The following is a 24,745-nucleotide window of genomic DNA, read 5'->3' as shown; positions in this document are numbered from 1 at the left end:
TATATACATATATATATATATACATATATATATATATATATATATATATATACATATATATATACATATACATATACATATACATATACATATACATATACATATACATATACATATACATATACATATACATATACATATACATATACATATACATATACATATACATATACATATACACATACACATACACATACATATACATATACACATACACATACACATACACATACACATACACATACACATACACATACACATACACATACACATACACATACACATACACATACACATACACATACACATACACATACACATACACATACACATACACATACACATACACATACACATACACATACACATACACATACACATACACATACACATACACATACACATACACATACACATACACATACACATATACATATACATATACATATACATATACATATACATATACACATACACATACACATACATATACATATACATATATCTTCTTCTTTCGGCTGCTCCCATTAGGGGTCGCCACAGCGGATCATCGGTATGATCCGCATAGTGATTTGGCACATGTTTTTACGCCGGATGCCCTTCCTGACGCAACCCTGGTCGCCTCTTACGACACAGGGATATGGTACACCTACTTTAACCGGGGTATACACCGGCCCAGTACACTGGTACTCACATCGCCGACCTCGGAAGGATGACAGGCTGAGTCAACCCCCTGGTGTATTAATTCAGTGGCCCAACGGGGCTTGAACTCAGGACCTTTTGGATCCCAAGCCGCTGCCCTAACCACTGCGCCAACACCAGGCTTTATATATATATATGTATATATATATATGTATATATATATATATATATATATATATATATATTTTTCTTTCAGCTGCTTCCGTTAGGGGTCATCACAGCGGATCAACCATCTCTATTTCGCTCTATCCTACACATCTTCCATTGACACTCCAACCGCCCACATGTCCGTCCTCACCACATCCATGAACCTCTTCTTTGGCCTTCCTCTTCTCCTCCTGCCTGGCGGCTCCATCTTCAACATCCTTCTCCCGATATACTCCGCTTCCTTCCTGTGCACATGTCCAAACCATCTCAATCTCGCCTCTCTCACTGTCTCCAAACCATCCTACCTGTGCTGTCCCTCTAATATACTCATTCCTTATCCTGTCCATCCTCATCACTCCCAACGAGAATCGCAGCATCTTTCACTCTGCCACCTCCAGCTCCACTTCCTGTCTTTTTGTTAGTGCCACCACCTCCAAACCATACAACATAGCTGGTTTCATTACCGTCTTGTATACTATCCCCTTCACTCTTGCAGCTACCCTTCTGTCACAAATCTTCTCCACCCACTCCATCTTGCCTGCACTCTCTTTTTCACTTCTCTACCATACTCTCCGTTACTTTGGACAGTTGATCCCAGGTATTTAAACCAATCCACCTTCCCCACCTCAACTCCTTGCAACCGCACCATACCACCACCCTCCCTCTCATTTACGCACATGTACTCCGTCTTACTCCGACTGACTATCATTCCCCTTCTCTCCGGTGCGTACCTCCACCTCTCAAGGCTCGCTTCAGCCTGGTCCCTACTCTCTCTCTACAGATCATGATGTCATCCGCGAACATCATAGTCCATGGAGACTCCAGTCTGATCTCGTCCGTCAACCTGTCCATCACCATTGCAAACAGGAAAGGGCTCAGAGTTGATCCTTGGTACAATCCCACTTTAACCTTAAACCGGTCCGTCATTCCTACCACACACCTCACCGCTGTCACACTGTCCTCATACATATCCTGCACGATCCTCACATACTTCTCCTGACTTCCTTATACAATGCCACAACTCCTCTCTTGGCACCCTATCATAAGCTTTCTCTAAATCCACAAACACACAATGTAACTCCTTCTGGCCTTCCCTATACTTCTCCATCAACATTCTCAAAGCAAACATCGCATCAGTGGTGCTCTTTCCTGACATCAACCCATATTGCTGCTCACAGATCATCACCTCTCCTCTCAACCAAGCTTCCACTCCTCTTCCCCACAACTTCATGGTGTGTCTTAACAACTTTATCCCTCTGTAATTTCCACAGCTCTACACATCACCCTTGTTCTTGAAAATCGGGACCAGTACACTTAATCTCCACTCCTCTGGCATTCTCTCACTTTCCAAGATTTTATTAAACAATCTGGTTAACAACCCCACTGCCATCTCTCCGAAGCACTTCCATGCCTCCACTGGTATATCATCTGGGCCAACCGCCTTTCTATCCTCTTCATAGCAGTCCTCACTTCATCCTTACTGATCCACCCCACTTCCTGATTCACTATATATCTCTCTCTCGTGCTCTCTCTCGTGCTCTCGTGCTCTCGTGCTCTCGTGCTCTCGTGCTCTCGTGCTCTCGTGCTCTCTCGCTCTCTCTCGCTCTCTCGCTCTCTCTCGCTCTCTCTCTCTCTCTCTCTCTCTCTCTCTCTCTCTCTCTCTCTCTCTCTCTCTCTCTCTCGTGCTCTCTCGCTCTCTCTCTCTCTCTCTCTCTCTCTCTCTCTCTCTCTCTCTCTCTCTCTCTCTCTCTCTCTCTCTCTCTCTCTCTCTCTCGTGCTCTCTCTCTCTCTCGTGCTCTCTCTCTCTCGTGCTCTCTCTCTCTCTCGTGCTCTCTCTCTCTCTCTCGTGCTCTCTCTCTCTCTCGTGCTCTCTCTCTCTCTCTCTCTCGTGCTCTCTCTCTCTCTCGTGCTCTCTCTCTCTCTCTCTCGTGCTCTCTCTCTCTCTCGTGCTCTCTCTCTCTCTCTCGTGCTCTCTCTCTCTCGTGCTCTCTCTCTCTCGTGCTCTCTCTCTCATGCTCTCTCTCTCTCTCTCGTGCTCTCTCTCTCGTGCTCTCTCTCTCTCTCTCTCTCTCGTGCTCTCTCTCTCGTGCTCTCTCTCTCTCTCGTGCTCTCTCTCTATTCATCAGCTCCTCAAAGTACTCCATCAACTTTCTCAACACACTCTCCTTGCTCTAAAGCACATTCCCATTTGCGTCCTTTATCACCCGAACCTGCAGCACATCCTTCCCAGCTCGGTCCCCCTGTCTTGCCAATCAGTATAAATCCTTTTCCCCTTCCTTTGTATACAACTCGTCATATGCCTTTTTCTTAGCCTTTGCCACCTCTCTCTTTGCCTTTCGCTGCCACTCCTTGTACTCCTGCCTACTTTCTTCATCTCTCTGACTATCCCACTTCTTTTTCACCAACCCCTTCTTCCTTATACTTTCCTGTACTTCCTCGTTCCACCACCAAGTCTCCTTATCTTCCTTCCTCTGTCCAGATGTCACACCAAGTACCTTCCGAGCTATCTCCCTCACCACTTCTGCTGTAGTTGCCCAATCATCCCACTCATCTTTACCACCATCCAACACCTGTCTCGCCTCCTCCCTAAATTCCATGCAACAGTCTTCCTCCTTCAGCTTCCACCATCTGGTCCTTGGTTCAGCCCTCACTCTCTTCCTCAACCTCACCTCCAAAATCATCCTGCAGACCAACAATCGATGCTGTCGAGCTGCACTCTCCCCTGCTACCACATGACATTCTCTAATCTCTTTCAGGTTGCATCTCCTGCTTTCGATGTAATCCACCTGTGTGCACTTTCCTCCACTCTTGTATGTCACCGTGTTCCTCCTTCTTCTTGAAATATGTATTTACCACTGCCATTTCCATTCTTTTTGCAAACTCTACCACCATTTGCCCTTCCACATTTCTCTTGTTGAGACCGTACCTTCCCATCACCTCCTCATCCTCTTTCTTCCCTTCCCCAACATGCCCATTGAAGTCTGCTCCAATCACCACTCTTTCATCCTTGGATACACTCTCCACCCCTTCATCCAACTCACTCCAGAAATATTCTTTATACTCCATCTCACACCCCATATGCGGGGCATATGCACTGATGACATTCACCATCACCCCTTCAATTTCCAACTTCACACTCATCACTCGGTCAGACACTCTCCTTTCCTCCAATACCCTCTTGACATAATCTTCCTTCAGGATTTCCCCGACACCATGCTATAACAGTTTGAAACAACCTCCAATGCTGGCAATGGAGCCTTGCTCCCCATCCACTTGGTCTCTTGTACACACAGCATGTCCACCTTTCTTCTCTCCATCATATCAGCCAACTCTCACCCTTTGCCAGTCATAGTCCCAACATTAAGAGTTCCAACTCTCACCTCCACACTTCTACTCTTCCCCCTCTCCCACTGCCTCCGGACTCACCTTCCCCGTCTTCGCCCAGCAGTAGCACAATTTCCACTGATAACTGGTACCCTGCTGACCACCGCTACTGGTGGCGGTCGTTGGTAACCCGGGCCTCGACCGATCCAGTATAGAAATTCGTTTTGTTGTCCGCATAATGATTTGGCATCGGTTTTTATGCCGGATGCCCTTCCTGACGCAACCCTGGTCACCTCTTACGACACACAGGAATATGGTACACCTATTCTAACCGGGACATACACCGGGCCCAGTACACTGGTACTCATTTCGCCGACCTCGGAAGGATGACAGGCTGAGTCAACCCCCTGGTGTTATACGATATATAAATAAATATATATATATATATAAATAAATATATAAATAAATATATAAATAAATAAATAAATATATATAAATAAATATATAAATAAATAAATATATATATATATAAATAAATATATAAATATAAATACATAAATATATATATAAATAAATAAATATATAAATATATATAAATATATATATATATATATATATATATATATATATATATATATATATATACAGTGGCCCAATGGGGCTTGAACTCAGGACCTTTTAGGTCCCAAGCCACTGCCCTAACCACTGTGCCAACACCAGGCTTATATATTATATTAATATATATTATATATTAATATATTTATATATATATATATAAATTTGCCCTATCAATTTTCAAAATTATGCCGATGTTGACATTTTGACCTTAAAAATAATTTGTGATTGAATTCAGTGACCTGAAATACAAATCCTCTTCAAATTTCAATTCATTGGGAGAAAGTGATTTTTGAAATTCCACCTAAGTCGTTGACCTTTGGTGTATATTGACCTCAAAAATAATTGGTGGTTGAATTCAGTGACCTGATATGCAAATCCTCTTCAAATTTCAAGTCAATCGGATGAAAATTGAGGATTTTAGGAATTGCACGTAAGATTGATTTTTGGCCTTTGCTGACAAATAGTAATAGTTGGTTGAATTCATTGACCCGATGTGCAAATCCTCTTCAAATTTAAAGCAAATCAGATGAAAATTGAGGATTAAATTTTTTTTTAAGTTGTTGACCTTTTGACCTCAAATAAATAGGATTCTGTCAGACCACCAACTCTACTATTTGGTGAAGTTTCATGAAGATAGGTTTAAAATTGTGACCTGTAGGCGATTTTAAGGTGAGTGGACAGACAAATGGAAGCGATCAACATACTTGGCAAAAAAAATTGCCATGTAATACTTTAGTCAAAAGGTCAAAGTCAGATGAAATTTCAATTTTCATCCGATTGACGTGAAATTTGAACAGGGGTTGCATCTTGGGTCACTGAAGCCTATTTCTTTTGAGATCACAAGCTCACGGTCACCTAAAAGTTAAAAAAAAAAATTGTTTTGTATTGACCTGTTTTCATCATGTTTAGCATGCTGAAGTCCGAATACAAAGTGGACCAGCTTTGCATTTTCAGATGCTTTCTCGTTCATTTTGTCTTTATTCACTTCATAAAAAGTACAAATACATTCGGTCAAATGTGAAAACAAGTTTAAATCAATAAATTAAATCAAATCAAATCCAAATCCAAAGAAAATTTTTTAATTAAAGCCATAATTATTGACAAATCCACTTGAAAGAATGAATCCCCCACAAAAAAGTCCTGAACATGTCAAAAATCCTTTTATGTAAATACAAAAATTATATATCAGATTCTTACACTCTGCCTTGTTCAGAATTCAATGACCAAAATTGTGAAAATTTGTCTAATTCCTTAATCTGTTCAACTATCCTTATGACTTTACTCCTCCACACCATGATACCAGCCTCAGTGGCATTAGGGTTACAGTGTCCACTCTGAGTCTGGGAAATCAGTGATTCGAATCCCTGGCCGAGTCATACCAAAGACCTTTTTTTAAAGGTATGTGCTGCTTCTTTGCTTGATGCTCAGCATTGAAAGATATAGCATGGATGAACATCCTTAGATTTGTAATAATAGCACAGGCTTTGACGTGTCGAATGACCTCATCCTGCATCAAACTTCCTCATCGGGGAACTCTTATTGTTTTAATGCCTTCCGTCTACTTTTAATTTGTTTAAACTCCGTCCCATACTTTTCTTGTAAAAAAAAATAAAAAATAAAAAAAAACTTAATGATCCCTCCTATCACATACTGAGCACCCACCTGACTCATGCCAGAAATAATTGACAAGTAATTAGTACAATTTAAACAAATCATTATTTATAAAAGATAAACATTGTCGAGCAAACCATAACTCGGATTATATCCCACCTGAGAGGTGGGGTAGAAAATTGGGTTTCCATGGAATCTTCCACACTTCCATGGCAAACATTATACGTATACCTAGCTGTTCACCACTGCCTACACATTTATCAAAAAGTGAGTATATAATTGTGAACCATGGAAAAACTGCAACAGACTATATCAGAGGTTTCGATCTTTTCAGCCGAGAACCTCTCCAAACGGCAGATCCACAACCCCAGTCTCAGATCCACATCAGTGGATTACTCAACATCAATGGATCCACACCCTCAAAGTTGTGTCCAGACAGTCAGTCAACACAGCAATGCAATATCCTTTTTCACACTTATTTAATTATTACTTTTCTTGAAAGTATTGTTACGAATTTGGAAAACGATCACACACATCATCCAAGTTCCTAAAGCTCAGTTATTTCGGTAATTATGTGTTTTATAGATAGCTTCCTTCCCTTGGCGAGTGGGTGAATCAATGTGAATGCGCTGCGATTTATTTTAATAGTTAGGAGTTTTAGAAGGATGCTACACCGAAGAACAACACTCCCCCACCCTGAGATTCTTGCAGCGTAAACAAGAATGATAGTTGGAAGGATGCTACACCAAAGAACAACAATCCCCCACCCTGGGAGTTTCCCTGCGCACCAGGGAGGGGGAGGGGTGAGCGTACCGGAGCGCATAAAGGGAAGAAAAGGAGCCAGCCAGAGAGCGAGTGTGAGGGAGCAGAGGGCAGTGAACAGCAAGCCAGCCAGCCAGAGAGGAGAACCGAAAGGCAAGCGAGAGAGAAGCCAGCCAGTGAGAAGCGAGGAAGGAGCGCTGATCTTGCTGGAGCGTCTCCAAAGTCTCCAAAGGCCTGGACTGGTCTTGCCGCTGCTGTCTGGAACATCTTCTTCCTCCTCCTCCTCCTCCTCCTGAAAGACCATCCGCCGCTGGAGCCGGAAGGGTTGCGCACCGTCTCCAGAGTGAATGGAGTCGAGGTTTTGGTGGCCGGGACGGGCGCTGAATCGAGTCATCCTGAACACCGCACGAGGCGGACAGGTCCAAAATAGACCCTGGTCTCAGCTCTACTATCCTCCGAGCTGAAGGCCAAAATAAAGGCATCAGCCACCACTTAGTGTGAGTGTGTGAGTGTGAGTGTGAGTGTGAGTGTGAGTGTGAGTGTGAGTGTGAGTGTGAGTGTGAGTGTGAGTGTGAGTGTGAGTGTGTGTGTCCCTAGGCCCATCCTCTAAGTAGTAAAACTGTTAAGTGCCTGTGCTGTATATATTTGCATTGCATTTATTAATAGTCGGTTTAGTTCTGCTCTGTGTTTCCCCTTTCCCTATTGTAAATAAATATCCCATTTGTTGAATGTTCTAGCTCGTCCTCGTCCTTTCCTCCATTGGCTTCGCATGCTGCGTGTTGGGGATTAGCTGGCCATTGCCGTTGTAACAGGATAATCGGGACTGACGGTTCTTGGCGATTAAACCGCTCGGAATCGCACATGGAACGAGCGCGCTAAGCGGCTCGTTTTCGTACAAGTTCCGTCGAGGGTGAATTTCCCCGGTAGTTGGACCACATAGGTATTTCGGTAAGCTGAAATTGGCAATCGACCCTTCCCCACGTGGTCTATCCATTGGCGAACTTCAGTCCAGTCAGGACCCGTCGGCTCCGGGGCGAGACCTATACATTCCGGGCGATCGGTCGGGCTGACTTGCTGCTCCATCTCGCGGTCGTGCCCGCGGCCGATACCCGGCTCCATAACAGTATTACTACAAATTAATAACGTTAATCATACACCACTTTGTATGGTACTATATTTAGCAATAAACACTGAAAACAATGACAGAGTTTAATGACTTAAGAGACTCCATAAATCAACTTCCCATTCATCTTCATCCATTACATCCTTACCATTATAACTAAACACAATCAATTGACTTTTCATTAGATTAAATATCAAATAGTGAAGCAGCCAATAGGCATGACAAATCATTATACATTCCAAAGAATGAATAACACGGAATATTGAAACTCCACGTTTATCTCATTCTCTAATGGGGTTGATCGATACCTCTGCTATCGATATATATATATCGGAACATGCTTTGTGTTTTGTGAGAAGGTATCAATTCGCTTCTGTGATTGTGTTTGACCTTTAAGTAAGAGCTATTGTTGCCTTTTGGACAAGGAAATTAGTCTGGTGTTGGCTTAATGGTTAGGGTGGTGGACTTGGGATCCTATAGTGCTGCAGAATTGTGCCACATAAGACAAATTGTGCATTTTCGGTGAAAAGCATGAAAATTGGCACAGATGTAGCTTTCAATGTGCTGAACATTTGTTGATATGGGGCCATTTCAGTTTCTTTCCAAGATGGCCACCAAATTCAAAATGGCCACCACTGAGTAAAAAAACTGCTTTTTGACTTGTTTATAATATTCAAATGTACTAATTTCATTTTTTTCCATGCTCTTTAACCGTGATATTGCATAATTTGTTTCTATACTGATGTTTGAATATTTCAACAATGCAACAATTTAAAAAATGGTGCAGAAATCCAAGATGGCCACCATGCTGAAGCAGTTGAGGAGATCTTCCTCTGAAAAGGAGGTAAAAAGGGTCGCTTTTTTAACCGAGACAAAAATAACCGTTTTTACCTCCATTTCTCGAGAGGTGGATCTCCCCAACTGTTAAGTGGATAACTGTAAAAGCTAATGTATCCTTAATGAAGTCAGGTTTTCTTCAAATTATAATTCTTTTATTACTATCACATGTAGGCATGGGCTTTACTATGATTTGTTTTTGAAGAGAAACATCTATCAATATGGTGCACATTCATCTTGTTATAATAGATCTAAGTCATCGCATAGCAACAAGATTCAGCAATGGTTTTTAGCAGTACATTGTTAGTTGGATATAGAAACAGCAATCTACCTCGAGGCACAAAATTATGCTTAATATTGCTTAATCATGTTGACGCTCAGTCTCTGACACTTGCAATATGTTGTACATGCCATCTCTGCCTTCACACACTTGCACTGGCGCAGGCATCCTCTTGCCACTTTGCAGCCGCACTTAAGTTCTTTGCACGATTTGGATGCTTCAGGCAGGGTTGTCCACAGAGGTTCTCACAACTGTGAGGCCCCTTTAAACCATCCCCAGTCAGCAGGATCTAGTAGTAATGCCTGCCCCCAGCAATGCCCTGCCTGATATGCTGCCCGCTTTGCGTGTTGACACAGTGCAGCTGAAGGAGGTGGAATGAACTCGATGGATCTCCCCTTTTGAGGAAATAACTCTTCAGGCATCATCAACACTGTTACAGCAGCTTGTCCGGTCATACATGACAACAAACCGTTCAATTGTTTGCATTTGTTCTTTCAATGTCTCGTCTGAAGGAGGTACTTACTCTACCAAGAGTCGCAAAGGCTTCTACGACATCTGTGAAAACCTTCATTGTGTTCCATGCTGTTTTCTTTCCTCGGTTCAGAAAGAATGACGTCTGATCACAACCGGTGAAGGCGTGGAACATGAGCAGAGACAAAGATTTATCTGGACCTAGGGTATGGGCAATGGTGTGTGCTGGTATGAGTCTGCAATTCTTTCCTGTGCCAAATAATACCCATATTTCACTCAGGTTCATTTGGTTGAACAATGATATTGCCAAGACAAGCACGTCAGTGTCCACAGTACGCAACATGACTTTCTGGTATCCATTCGCAGCAGCGTCTGCTGCATGAAGTAGTAGCCTAGTGTCGGCTTCTTCATGTGCACATGGAGAAAGGCGACTGATGTCTTCTCTTGGGGAATTCAGCAATGTCGATTTGCCAAATGTAGAGATGACCTTCTTTTCAGTTTGGATTGTCACCGATTGTTGCGCTAAGAATGCAAAGAGTTCTTTCTTGTTTTCACTGACTTTGAGGAATCCTTCCCAGTTTCCTGGGATCTTGCTATTTGGTTGAACACGTCTTCGTGTACCTGTTCCACGCTTCTTCGTCGTCATTGCTTTAAGACTATTTGGAATATATTCATCCCAGACAATGTCTACTCTGCTGGCTTTCATAAGCTGGGTCTGAATATAGGGCAGGAAAATGCACTTGGAGTATTCATGGAAGGTTTTGACAGGGCCTGGTTTCAACATGTTAATGATAGATGGCAGCACCATCTGGGAGAATGACATCAACCTCAGGAACCTGTTCTGGTGGAGAAGGGTAAGTTTCCTCAAAGCACTTGACTAGGTCAGCCTTTGTCCCTGACCGCAACTCTCCAAATTTGGACAATGATGGTGGATAACATTGATTTTCATGGCGAAAGAACTCCTCAATGTCTCCATCACAGACTTGACAGGACACATCCAACTGTGAGAAGAGGGCACGTTTTCTTCAGCGATGTAATCTGCTGCTGATCATTGGACTTCAATTTAGACTGAGGGCAGCTGAACAATGGCAGCTTGTTTTTCTTCAGTAGGCTGAACAGACTTAGATCTGTCGCCCAGGCGCTCCTTTACAAAGGTAGCATACTGCTCCTTTCCAAGCGTTTGTATGTGGTGAATTGTCGTCACTACTTCGTCTCCCACAATATCTCTTGTGTCAAGAACCAATAGATCACTGGTTCATTCTTTAAATGGGTTAGCCATTTCCTCGATAGAATGATAGAGAGAATGCACTTGTTTGGCAAATGTGCTCTGCACAGACTTCACTTGTTCATGGTGTTTGATATCCGGCCCCTTGCTCTGTTTGTCCCTGATGCTTTCCATAGAGTCGTTAAATTCTCCGATCACTCGTGCCATGTAAGATCGAAAAGATCTTACATAGCTCAAATTCCAATGTTGTAGACCAGTAATTAAACTGTGGACTTTCAGCTATACGCTTGTTACGCCAGGCCTCAAATGCTTGTGGCATTTCATCAGCCGCCAAGCTCTTGCCATATTCGTCATATGCTCTGTGCATCAGGATGGATAGACTACTAGCCGTAATCTGATGGGCATGTCTTGTCCTTGTCAAGTGGGATGCTTTGAGGAAAGAGTCAGCTGTGCCTGGAGAAGCTACACCAGCCTCTGCTAAAGCACTGGTCCATCCACTTTCATCTAGCCAGTCACTGATAGTTTTGAATGCAGCCATTTCTATATGAAGGCCCCCAAACACTACTACAATCTTGCCTTCTCCATAAGTTGTTGGCCAGTTCCATTGGATCTGCTTTGCGAGTGCAAACAATGGCTGGTCAAAAGCAATGACAGGAGTCTGACCAGGATTTAGAAATTCAACATTCTGCTTGGTTATATTCATAGTGTGACGTATCATAGCAGGAGAATTTGATTTCTCTGCGAAGAGTGGAAGCAGCGAGCTGATATCTGTTGGGTTTCCTGACTCGTTTTCTATGTTGCTGGCATGAAATGCTGCCCAGAAGACCTCCATATCTTGCGCAGTGTTATCATGAGACTCGACTATGTCTTTCACATGACTGAGCCACCGATAAAGCAACAAGAAATAAGCATATAGGCATAAACAGTGCGACAGTTCAGTGTTCATATTCACAATAATCTACTAGTATTCGAAATATAAATAAATATAAGTGGCAGATGCACAATAAGCGAGGTCCTACTACTAGAACATATTGAACTCACCTGGCATTGTCCTGCAGTGCTGCATACATTCTTTCATATGAAGCAGGTGGGAGAACCGAAACTTCTGGTACTGTTGGTTCTTTTGTATGTAGGGAAGCCGGTGGTATGCTGATGTATTCCTCTGGCAATTCTGATAAGGTCTTCTCTTTAGACTCACTTTGCCGGAGGATCTCTGTGTCTCTCTCTACTCCATGGACATCGTTGTTCGGGTGCTGAAAGAGGGATATTCCTGTGCCATGATATGCCCCTTGAGCGGTCGTGGAAGTAGGATTGTGGTCTATGTTATCAACTGCACGTGTGGTGAATAGACCATGGCGTAAGTTTGCAGGACAGACAACATGTTCTGCTTCATATCTTGCACAAACTTCATTACCCAAATCCTTTGAAATGGTAAGTACTCTGTCATATGATACGGAGAGCCCAAGGCCATACATTGTCAATTACCTCACGCTTTCTTGTCCTGGCACGGATGAGGAGTCTGACGTAAATAGGCAGGGGTGTCTCACGATCCACACTGTGGTAATGAGAGGTGGATCCTTCACGACGTCGAATTATGACATTTTGGCGTACAAGCTGCAAGACAGTTAGTATCGCCTGGGTATCAGTGGCATTGCTTGATTGCTGCACTATGTTTAATCCACCCATTATCATCCCAACGAGGGTCGTCAGAGACTTAGAAACTGATTGGTGCTGACACTCCTTGGAGAATTTCCTCAAATACAGACTTTTCAAGCTTCAGAATGTCCTTACGAACGATTTCAACTGCCTTTGCCAACACGATGGCCTCCTCGTCAGTCACTTTGAAATGCCCTGTTTAGTGCCAGTCCTATGTCATCCTGAAAAGCAAGAAGAACGTTCCTGCCTTGCTTGTGGGCTTGTACGTCTGGTATGTTGGCTAATATTCGTTCTTTCAGTCTGGTCGCGTGTTCTCGAGTACATGTCTGCTCCCAGGTCATTTCGTCTTGAAGTGTACATCTGATTTAAATCTGCGAGTTTGAACACCGGTGCTACGTCATTCTCCAATATACGAAAGCAGCTCCGCCAGGACAATGCCATGCAGTTGTTTATCAGAAGAACTTTCTCCACTGTCAGAGCAATTCACTGACTGCTTTCTTGTAGAGTGTTTTTAAGCAATTGCTGTAGTACATTGCATCTTGGGACATCATATCTCCAGCGCTCAATTTGGCAACTAACATATGGTCTCGCACAATTTCTGCACATCGCTGAACATTTCTGTCTAGTTTCTCCGTCTGCCTTATGGAGTTTTTCTGATTTTTCACCACAAAAGAAGCAAGTGTCTTGCAATGTTCTGGCTGCACCACCACTGCTGTAGCGAGTGACTTTCTTTTTTGGCGAGTCTCTTGGTTTCACACTCATCTCTTTTCCTGTTTTCTACCCGTTGAAGTTTGGTATTGTTGTACTTATCCTTGCATTTTTGTAACAGCATGGAGCTGCATTAGACTTTAGAGTTGAAGCAACTCCTGTTCCATTGTCTAACCTTGATAAGTTTATATTATCTGGAAGACTAAAGCTCTTTGAATCTTATCAAATTACTTGCAAGATTATCATAAAGTGTACCAATGTCAATATAAGTCCTCTTTGAATCAGCTGGGCATCGCAGTAGTTCTTTTGATGTCTCTTGACACAAAATGCATTTTGTCCAATCTATCAGCGATGATGATTTGGATGTTGAAGGAGTTTCTGGACGTTGTCCGGGGTCTAAAATCTTGAAGGATTTAGCCATTGTTAGTATTTTGATTACAACACCACCACCACAGCTTCTACAACTAACAACAGCATGCACTGTGATATGGAGATACTGATAGGAAGGATGAATGAATGGATGAATGCGTGCGATATACACAGATTAACTGGAAGAACGTTAACTGTGGTGCATGGTACAATTACCACATTACACGTTCATATGTTTGTCATTATTTTATCATGTAGCAGCCATTATAAATTTTAAAGCCATCTTGGTTAAGAAATGAACATGTGAAACGAAAGGTAAAAGTTAGTGACATTTCACATTTCTGGTCAATTTTCCAATCAATCATAGGAAATATATTCATTTATATGGTGGTATCGGTAATTTTGCCCATTGTGGCAGCCATTTTGAAAATGACCGCCATCTTGGAAAAAATTCAGTTGGCCCCATATCTAATATTGTTCAGTAGGTAAAACACTACAACTATGCAAAGTTTCATGCTTTTCACCAAAAGTTGACAATCCTTCCACCATTCTGCAGCACTACTAGGATCCTGAGTTCAAATCCCACTCAGCTGTTAAATTAATACCAGGTGGGGTTAACTCTGCTTGTCATCCTTCTGAGGTCGGCAAAATGAGTGCCAGCTTGCTGGTATCCTGTGTCGGAGTGGCAACCCGTCCAGGATTGTGCCCAATAAACAAGGAGACTGCTTAAGGCCCAGTCACACCTTGATGTTTTAGGCAGCAATGGCAACGTATTAAAATGTATGTAAAACGCTGGCTTACGTTGAACTTTTGATGCTTTTTTTAAAGATTCGGACGTATTCATAACGACTTGGTCTTATGCATAACGTATTAGTAATGGACACAACGTTTCGTTGCATTATAGATAACATACCAACGAATGCTGAACCTGTTGTCGGCCTTCACAACCTATGCCCAACGATAGTCTAACTTAGGCATAGCACGATGCACGCATCGCCGACGATGACGTGGCGTAGGTTATGAAAAGGCTGCCGCACAACGATTCAAATCATAACCGCCGCAGAAATGGAAGTGTCAACATCGCAGTCACACCTTGGCAATCTTGCCAGCGTATGCCGACCTCTGAAAAATGCGTCTAAAACGCTGGCGCACGTCGAATACGGTATGGGTAAGTTTGGTATGCGTGAATAGAACGCTAAAGTACGCTATCATATGTCGTATTAAGTGGAGTACGTCTTGTAATTTTAAACATGTTGAAAATTTTATGATGTACTTGCCGTATGACACACGCTCTGCATGCGATGGGAATAAGTTGTACGCACGATATGCGATCGTTGACACACGTTACTTGAAAGGTACTCATAAGTCGAAACACATCAAGGTAATGGTTAGCGTCAGTGTTCCAGACTCCCGGTTGTTTTTTTTTTCTTCGGTATGACTGTGTTCAGTGTACAGTGCGGTTATGATTTAAATCGTTGAGCGGCAGCCTATTAATTATATTATAACCGCACTATAAATCGAAGTGTCAACATCACCGTCATGCCCAAGAAAAAAAAAAAACCCATGGAGTCTGGAACACTGACGCTAAACATTACCTCGACGTGTTTCGACTTATGAGTAACTTACAAGTAACGTGTGTCAACAATCGTGTGACGTGCCGACAACCTATGGCCAGCGTTATGCGGAACGTGTGAGTCATACGCTGGCATACATCTTAAAATTTCAAGCATGGAAAATTGGAGGACAACCGAAAAGTACAACGTTTAAAGCCAGCGTACAACGACGTATGGCAGTGTTTTTCAGCGTGCTCTCAATGTTATCAAAACTTACCCATAACGTATTCGACGTGTACCAGCGTTTTAGATAAATTTTCCAAAAATCGGCATAAGCTGGCTAAAACGTCAAGGTGTGACTGGGCCTTTAGGCAGCACCAACGCTCTGCACAGAGTATGATCCCAATGGATGGATGGATGGATAATCAATGCAAATATTCACCATCTCATGAAGAGCAGAAACATGCTGACAAGTGTCAGATCATCTGCATAAGTAAATGCTCCAGCTAATCCATTACCCATGTAACATGCCTTCCCATTAATTTCTAACTGCTGCAGCAACCCACCAATTACACACAAAACAAACACGGGGACATAACTCCACCCTACGAAGCTAGTGGTGGAAGTCGCTCGTTTTGTAGGGTCTGGAGGCAAGAGGAAGGTAAGCCTTGAGCGATATGCTGTTGCTCTCACCCAACGGGCTGTTGAACGGCCACATGAGTTGAATCCTGAAGGGAGAAATTCTTGGCAGTCAGGGTGTTGGAGAAAGACTACTCTTGTGTTGGGAAGGGAGGGGGGGGGTGGGAGAAGAAAAGAAAATCTAAAATAAAGGGACACAGTCTGTGTGACCACTCCTCATTTTCATAAATGCCAAGGTGAGCCAATGAAAAAAGCCAAGAATTCACAAGGTTTCAGAAAAGCGATGATAATAGAAAACCTATACGCCAAGAAAACCTATCGAAAACCAAGACGCCAAGGTGAACAACGAATAGCCAAGATCTTGTGAAAAAAGCCAAGGAGTGGTCACACTGGACAGACCACTTGCAGGTGAAGCCGGAATTTTCATTGTGTAGAATGTCTGCACCTCCTTTTGGAGGATGGAAGATCATCTCACAGAGAGATAGGTATTTGCACTGAGGCAAGAAGCTGAAAAGGTGCTGCTACCTGTCTTGTAAAAATAAAGCTGAATAAAAATAAAGTGAAGTGCACGGTGAGGACGGTTCGAAACAGGCTCCTCGGGGCAGGGCTGAAAGTCGTGCAAAGCCAGAAAAAAAGCCCTTCATCAATGAGAAGCAAAGAAGAGCCAGGCTGAGGTTTGCGAAAGACCATGAGGATTGGACCGTAGAGGACTGGAGTAAGGTCATCTTCTCTGATGAGTCCAATTTTCAGCTTTGCCCAAGACCTGGTCGTCTAATGGTTAGACGGAGACCTGGAGAGGCCAACAAACCACAGTGTCTCACACCCACTGTGAAATTTGGTGGAGGATCGGTGATGATCTGGGGGTGCTTCAGCAAGGCTGGAATCGGGCAGATTTGTCTTTGTGAAGGACTCATGAATCAAGCCACGTACAAGGTTGTCCTGGAAGAACACTTGCTTCCTTCTGCTCTGACAATGTTCCCCAACTCTGAGGATTGGTTTTTCCAGCAGGACAATGCTCCATGCCACACAGCCAGGTCAATCAAGGTGTGGATGGAGGACCATCAGATCAAGACCCTGTCATGACCAGCCCAATCTCCAGACCTGAACCCCATTGAAAACCTCTGGAATGTGATCAAGAGGAAGATGGATGGTCACAAGCCATCAAACAAAGCCGAGCTGCTTGAATTTTTGCGCCAGGAGTGGGATAAAGTCACCCAACAGCAATGTGAAAGACTGGTGGAGAGCATGCCAAGACGCATGAAAGCTGTGATTGAAAATCAGGGTTATTCTACAAAATATTGATTTCTGAACTCTTCCTAAGTTAAAACATTAGTATTGTGTTGTATAAAAATGAATATGAACTTGTTTTGTTTGTATTATTTGAGGTCTGAAAACACTGAATCTTTGTTGTTATTTTGACCAGTTGTCATTTTCTACAAATAAATGCTCTAAATGACAATATTTTTATTCGGAATTTGGGAGAAATGTTGTCAGTAGTTTATAGAATAAAACAAAACTGTTAATTTTACTCAAACACAAACCTATAAATAGTAAAAGCAGAAAAACTGATAATTTTGCAGTGGTCTCTTAATTTTTTCCAGAGCTGTATATATATATATATATATATATATATATATTTAACTTGAACAAAAAACAAACTGGGGTAACAGGCCACCTGTTCATCGGGGGTGAGACTCAGGTGGAAAGCATGACATGCCCTGCCCTGTTAGGGAGCTAGAAATCCATGGGAAATTAGTATATTTGTTGGATATGGAGTAATCCTGTGGTTTATTTGATACCTGGAAGGAGGGGTGTGGTATCTTAACTCTCCAGGTGCCTGGTAACTAACTACTTTTTCACATGGTGCACGTGTTTCGAACAAAAGGCAGTGAGATAAAGCACCACCTGCTTCTTGGCGGTTGGTTTGGTTTAAAAAGTAGTTTGAGCATTATCTAGATTTTGTTTTGGCATTTGTGGCTGTCTGTGTTTGTGCAACGGGAAAGCAGCAGGTGAGGCAGGGTGGGGGGTGGTGGCTGTTGGGTGGAGAGTGGGAAGTTGTCCGTGAATTGTGAATAAGGAGAAAGCAGAGATGGAGAGACAGACCCAGGAAAGGCCATTATTACCCCACACGTGAAGCGCAAAGCGGGGTTCGGCATTTGGTTCACTTTGTCGGTCCATGATCCAGGAACTACTTCAATTGAGTTATATTTTGAATACTGGACAACGTGAATCAGAACATGAACTTCTGTTAGGAAGTCAGTAAATTGCTTAGAAGTGAAGGTTATAACTTCAAATAAAATAGCTTTTGAAAGTACTTACCAAAACATCATACATCTGTCTTTGTGTTTATATATGTATATGTGTATGTATATGCATGTATGTACGTGTGTGTATATATATATATAATAATGTATGTATGTGTGTATGTATGTTTATGTGGGTATATATGTATGTGTTTGTGTGTATGTATGTACGTATGTATGTGTGGCTGGATGGATGTTTGTATGTATGTATGTGTGGCTGGATGTATGTATGTATGTATGTATGTATGTATGTATGTATGTATGTATGTATGTATTCATGTATGTATGTGTGTATGTGTCTGTATGTGTGTATGTATATGTGTATATATGTATGTATGTATGTATACATGGATGGATGGATGTTTGTATGTACGTGTGCAACTGTGCATGTATGTATGTGTATGTGTGTGCATGTGTATGTATGTATGTGTCTGTGTGGATGTATGTATATGTATGTATGTACGTACGTACACGTGTATGTATGTATGTGTGGATGGATGTTTGTATGTGTGTATGTATGTATGTATACGTGGATGGATGTTTGTATGTATGTATTTAAGCAACCGTGCATGTATGTATATATATGTGTGTGTGTGTGTGCATGTACACTGATGAACCAAAATATTATGACCACTGACAGGTGAAGTGAATAACATTGATCATCTTGTTACATTGACACCTGTCAAGGGATGGGATATATTCGGCAGCAAGTGAATCGTCAGTTCTTGAAGTCGATGTGTTGGATGCAGGGGAAATGGGTAGGAGAAATGGGTAGGAGTAAAAACCTGAGGGACTTTGACAAGGGCCAAATTGTTATGGTCAGATGACTCGGTCAGAGCATCTCTAAAATGGCAAGGCTTGTGGGGTGCTCCCGGTCAGCAGTAGTGAGTACCTACCATCAGTGATCCGAGGAGGGGACAAACCACAAACCGGCGACAGGGTGTTGGGCGCCAAAGGCTCATCGATGCGCGAGGGCAACGAAGGCTATCCCGTCTGGTCCGAACCGACAGAAGGTCTACTGTGGAACAAGTCACAGAAAATGTTAATGGTGGTCACGGGAGGAATGCGTCACAATCCACACTGCATCGCACCATGCTGCGTATGGGGCTGCGTAGCCACAGATCGGTCAGAGTGCCCATGATGACCCCTGTCCACCGTTGAAAGCACCTACAATGGGCATGCGAGCGTCGGAACTGGACCTTGGAGCAGTGGAAGAAGAACCTCTGGTCCGATGAGTCCCATTTTCTTTTAGATCACGTGGATGGCCGTGTACGTGTGCGCCATTTACCTGGGGAATGATGGCACCAGGATGCACTGTGGGAAGACAAGCCAGTGGAGGGAGTGTGATGCTCTGGGAAATGTTCTGCTGGGAAACCCTGGGTCCGGCCATTCATGTGGACGTCGACTTGACACGTGTCACCTACCTAAACATCGTTGCAGACTAGGTACACCCCTTCATGGCAATGGTATTCCCTAATGAAAGTGGCCTCTTTGAGCAGGATAATGCGCCCTGCCACACTGCACAGATTGTTGCGGAATGGTTTGAGGAACATGATGAAGTGTTCCCGATGTTGCCCTGGCCTCCACATTCTCCAGATCTCAATCCGATTGAGCATCTGTGGATGTGCTGGACTAACAAGTCTGATCCACGGCGGCTCCACCACGCAACTTACAGGACTTGAAGGATCTGCTGCTAATGTTTTGGTGCCAGATACCACAGGACACCTTCAGGGGTCTTATAGAGTCCATGCCTGAGCGGATCGGCGCTGATTTGGCGGCACACGGAGGACCAACAGCATATTATGCAGGTGGTCATAATGTTTTGGCTCATCAGTGCGTGCGTGTGTGTGTGTGTGTGTGTGTGTGTGTGTGTGTGTGTGTGTGTGTGTGTGTGTGTGTGTGTGTGTGTGTGTGTGTGTGTGTGTGTGTGTGTGTGTGTGTGTGTGTGTGTGTGTGTGTGTGTGTGTGTGTGTGTGTGTGTGTGTGTGTGTGCACGCACATGTATTGTTATGTCTGACTTTCTTTTTGGGACTATGCTGCAGTAATTAGTCTTTGTTTTGATTTAGCAGTACTTTGGCACTGAATTTGGTAAATTGTATGGAGTCTCATCCTGATCACGAACAGCTCAGTGAAGCAATATTGCATCTATCTGGCATATGTCTGTCAGTCAAACAAAATTGAAAATCGCTCCAAACATGAACACCGACCGCACCATGAAAGTTTCAAAAAAACAGAAAGGAGGCATTGGATTTCGGTTTAGTCACCTTAGCATCACAAACATGTCGGTGGTCTCTGTCTTCTCCCGCCTCTGTTCTGGTCTTACACCCTCTGCTCTTTCCGTGATTTGTCCCCCCTCGCCCCCCCCCCCTCTTCTGCAGAGCACGCACAGACCACCATCAACCTTCTGGTGAAACTACTTAAATCCAGGATGACTACTCATCTCCACTCATTCATTCCTCTTTTTCCCACCTATGGAATCAAATGAAAGACCAAATACTGCATTAAAGTCAACAGACAGAACCCCAATAAGAAAAAAGCAAAGATGGAGTCATCAGAAGGAACCATCATAGAATTCTCCTGGATAGGAGCTGCTCCTCCACAACCCTCAAATCCATCCAGGTGAAGCCCAATGAGCCAAACAGAAAAATTTATGCAAGAATTCATTTCTCCCTCGACAGATAGATAAAGAAAGAGAAATAAAAAGTAAAAGAGATAAACGAAAAGAAAAATCAAGAATTTGAATGAACAAGGAGAAATGTCAAAAAGTCGAAAAAAATCAAGTGTTCTTATAACCGTTGAACAAACAAAGAACAAAGATGTTCTTCCCTCCAGGTCTTCAAGACAGCTGTTCAGCACTATCTCAAATCAACCCCAATCCAAAACCATAACCTTTTCTTCCCTCTTTAACCCTCACTCCAGTCCCTCCTCCCAAATTTTGCTTTTTCCTTCTTGAGTGTTTGCCTCTGTACTTATCTTGTCCACCCCATGTGTCCTCCCTTACCCCTCATTCCCCACATCTCTGAATTATTCATCCAAGTCTCCCTCTATTTTATCAACCCCTAATGTTGACATCCTCACCCTCTCTTTCTCTTGCTCCTTTCGTTCTGTTGCATCCTGATTGGGTCTGTTCTCACTCTTCCCCGGGCTTTGACTCTGCACACAAAAAAAAAAAAGTGTAAAAATAAAGTGAAAGCAACAGGCACAAAGAACTCATGTAATGTGTTAAATAAGGTGGTGTAATAGACACTGCATCAATGGCGATAAACTTCTGGAATTTATTTTTATACAACCTTTAATATCTTTTTTTATTTCAATTTATTTATATATTGGAACCCTGTAGAACACAAATTGCCTTCTTGTCACTTCCAAAAACTTCCAGTTTTGCAGTACTTGGATGTGTTTTTTTTTTTTCAGGTGGTGTACAAGACACTGCATCAACGGCGCTACACTTCCGGATTTGTTTTCTATGACTATTAAAATTATTATTTTATTTCGATTGAATTATATACTTGAATAGTACTTGGGGTCAGGTGTTTTATGAACTCTCTATGCTTTACTCTCAAATCACCCACATTGTCCTTTCACACCATAGAACTACACCTTAACATGACGTGTCCACGTGAGCCAACTGCGAGCCCCCACACATGCTCTGGCAAGATGACGCGTCGATGTGTGAGACTTCAGTGCAACAGCAGCACGTGAGGGAAACTTGCTTTGCAGGGGATAGACTTCTCCACAGTGGTCGGGTGGGGAGAGGGGGTGGCGGACTATAAAAGGCAGTGAAGCTCCCATGGCACCGTAAAGAGATCTAGGCAGACGCCATGGTGAAGTGCTGTGGATAAATGACACGGGGAGTACACGCATGAGATATCCAGGTAGATGCCATGGTGAAGAGACTAAGGGAGACGCAGCAGCCTGAGAGAGATGCCATGCATGTCAGACAAGAAATGCCAAACCGGTTGAGAAGGATTTACAAGGAAAAAGGGTCTGAACAATGATAGCCTTCTGCGAAGCAACATTGGCGTCTCTGCCGAGCTAGCACTGTGCCTCCCAATTCTCACCATAGGGGAATCGCATGCACTTCCACAACACACCACTGTCAACTCTCCTGTTTGTCCTGTGTTCCTGCCTGAGTCTGCTCCTGCCACGTAAGAATAGACTAAGAATAGCCATTGAAACCGTGATGTCTCAGTTAAGCGTACTGATTGGGTTTCTCTGTCACATATTTACTCCACGCTCATGAAGTGAAAGGTGGGATAAAGCAATTGATTCACTTTGTCTATCTGTCCACAAACGTCAGTTAATGCTGAAGGAATGTCTTCATTTCAATTGAATGTTGTATTTTGAAGACGAATCTGAACATGAATTGGGAAACGAACCTGCAGTTTAACAGGACAGTACTTTGGCTCTGAATTTGTCTTGATAGCACATGCATAGAGAGGAGTGAGATAATTATTCTCGTTTGTCTACCTGTCTGGCTGTTAAACAAAATTGAAAATCATTCCAAACAGGAAACCTACTGTTTTTAGCGACATCATAAAGGACACAAACACCAGGCATGAAGAACTAATACATAGATGGCAAGTGACCCACAATTCACGGGTTTGACCATTTAGTTTCTGAAAACCTGCAGATCCGTTTTGGTATCGTCAAAACCCATATGGGATGGAAAGTACCATCAATTGAAAAACGCAATGTTTCCATTCCATTCAACTTGCAGGAATTGACACATGACCGATGGACCTGAGATCCGCTCAGTTACCAAGTTTCTTGTGGAACGATCACCAAGTGGCTTAAGCACTCAAGCAAGCATTCTATTCGACACTTGATAAGGAACGCTGGCTTGGCAAGCGATAGCAAGCTTATTGATAAGGAAACACATGTGGAGTCTGTTCAGTTACCAAGCAGCCAGCGTTTCGTTGGAGTGCTTAAGCCACTTGGCAAGCACTCTCCAGGCTGATTGGTAATGGAACACACACACACACACACACACACACACACACACACACACACACACACACACACACACACACACACACACACACACACACACACACACACACACACACACACACACACACACACACACACACACACACACCTGTAGCAACCTGCAGCTGATATGCAATGCATCTCTCAAGTCAATTGGCTGTGTGACGTCAAGAGCTTTTTCTCACCGAAGGCTCCGTCACCATCCACCAGAATTCCACAGCAGTATCAGATCTGATCAGGCTTAATTAATTAATAACTAACCAACTAACCCGATTTTGATTCCCACCAACCCGTTTATTGTCACCTCCCACTTGCCACGTATGCTAATGTAAGGTGGTGTAAAAGATGCTGTGTCAACGACTATAAACTTGCAAAAATAATTTTTCCTATAACTCCTAAAATCTTAATTTTATTTCAATTTAGTTATACACTTTGACTTGGTGGAACACAAATAGCCTTTTTGGCACTTTCAAAACCTTTCGTTTTGCAGTAGTTGGACAAAATATTATGGTATTTTACACCATCTCGACCAATCAAATTTGTTACTCGCTGACCGCGGCCGGACAAAATATTATGATATTTTCCACCATCTCGACCAATCAAATTTGTTACTCGCTGACCGCGGCCGGACAAAATATGATATTTTCCACCATCTCGACCAATCAAATTTGTTACTCGCTGACCGCGGCCGGACAAATTATTATATTTTCCACCATCTCGACCAATCAAATTTGTTGCTCGCTGACCCTGCCCGGACAAAATATGGAATTTTCCACCATCTTGACCAATCAAATTTGCTGCTCTCTAACCCCCGCCCACGTCCTGTTTTCTCAAGACTGCATGTTCTTTGAAATTTCTCGTTATTCTTGTTCTCTTCCCTGTCCCCATCTACATTATTTATTAACCCTGTTGCTTTTAAAGCGAGTTCTGCACATTTTAAGCCATAGGATCGTCCTAGAGTGACATCAAATTTGCTTCACCTGTTTCAGAAGTGTTGAAATTTTATTCTTTGGCCACGTAAGAGTAATTTTGTGGTCAAACACGTTTAGCAAGAATGACTACAATGTGGTCACAACCTGCAACAAAATCCGGTAACGGGCTGATTGGGAAACGCACATTTAAAGTACTCTTAAAAGATGAACAGCATGATTGGGAAACGCATTCAATACACAATTAAAAACATTAACTCGACACCTCTTATCCATGTCAGCCTCCGCCACGGTTATATCAGAACGAGCTGATTAGTTACACGGTCGGATTGTTTCACCAAAAAATTGTCACGCTATTTTTTTCGTAGTTTACATGACGTAACACTTTATTAACGCAACATAATGCTTGATTTGTGTGTGCTCTGACGGGTTTTATTAAACCTTACGAATTTTTATTGGACATTGATGAGATTTTTCAGGCTCCCTCATTTTAACA

At 42.9% G+C, this 24,745-nt stretch overlaps 1 protein-coding gene across 1 annotated transcript in view; it reads right to left on the bottom strand.

Moving 5' to 3' along the window:
- Positions 1 to 5,653: 5,653 nt before the first annotated feature.
- The window catches only part of PREB (prolactin regulatory element binding), a 97,500-nt gene continuing 78,408 nt past the window's right edge, over positions 5,654 to 24,745 (bottom strand). Inside the window, exons 9-10 of the transcript XR_015051171.1 lie at positions 20,593 to 21,481; positions 5,654 to 7,624 (exon numbers count right to left, since the gene is read on the bottom strand). The gene's annotated coding sequence lies outside the window, so the exon portion shown is untranslated. The remainder of the gene's footprint in view (positions 7,625 to 20,592; positions 21,482 to 24,745) is intronic.

The sequence above is a fragment of the Eptatretus burgeri genome, chromosome 14 (assembly GCF_056783735.1).
Source record: "Eptatretus burgeri isolate ZD-2024b chromosome 14, Ebu_testis_v1, whole genome shotgun sequence".
NCBI classification, from domain to species: domain Eukaryota; kingdom Metazoa; phylum Chordata; class Myxini; order Myxiniformes; family Myxinidae; genus Eptatretus; species Eptatretus burgeri.
This window is presented reverse-complemented; position numbering and strand designations above follow the sequence as displayed.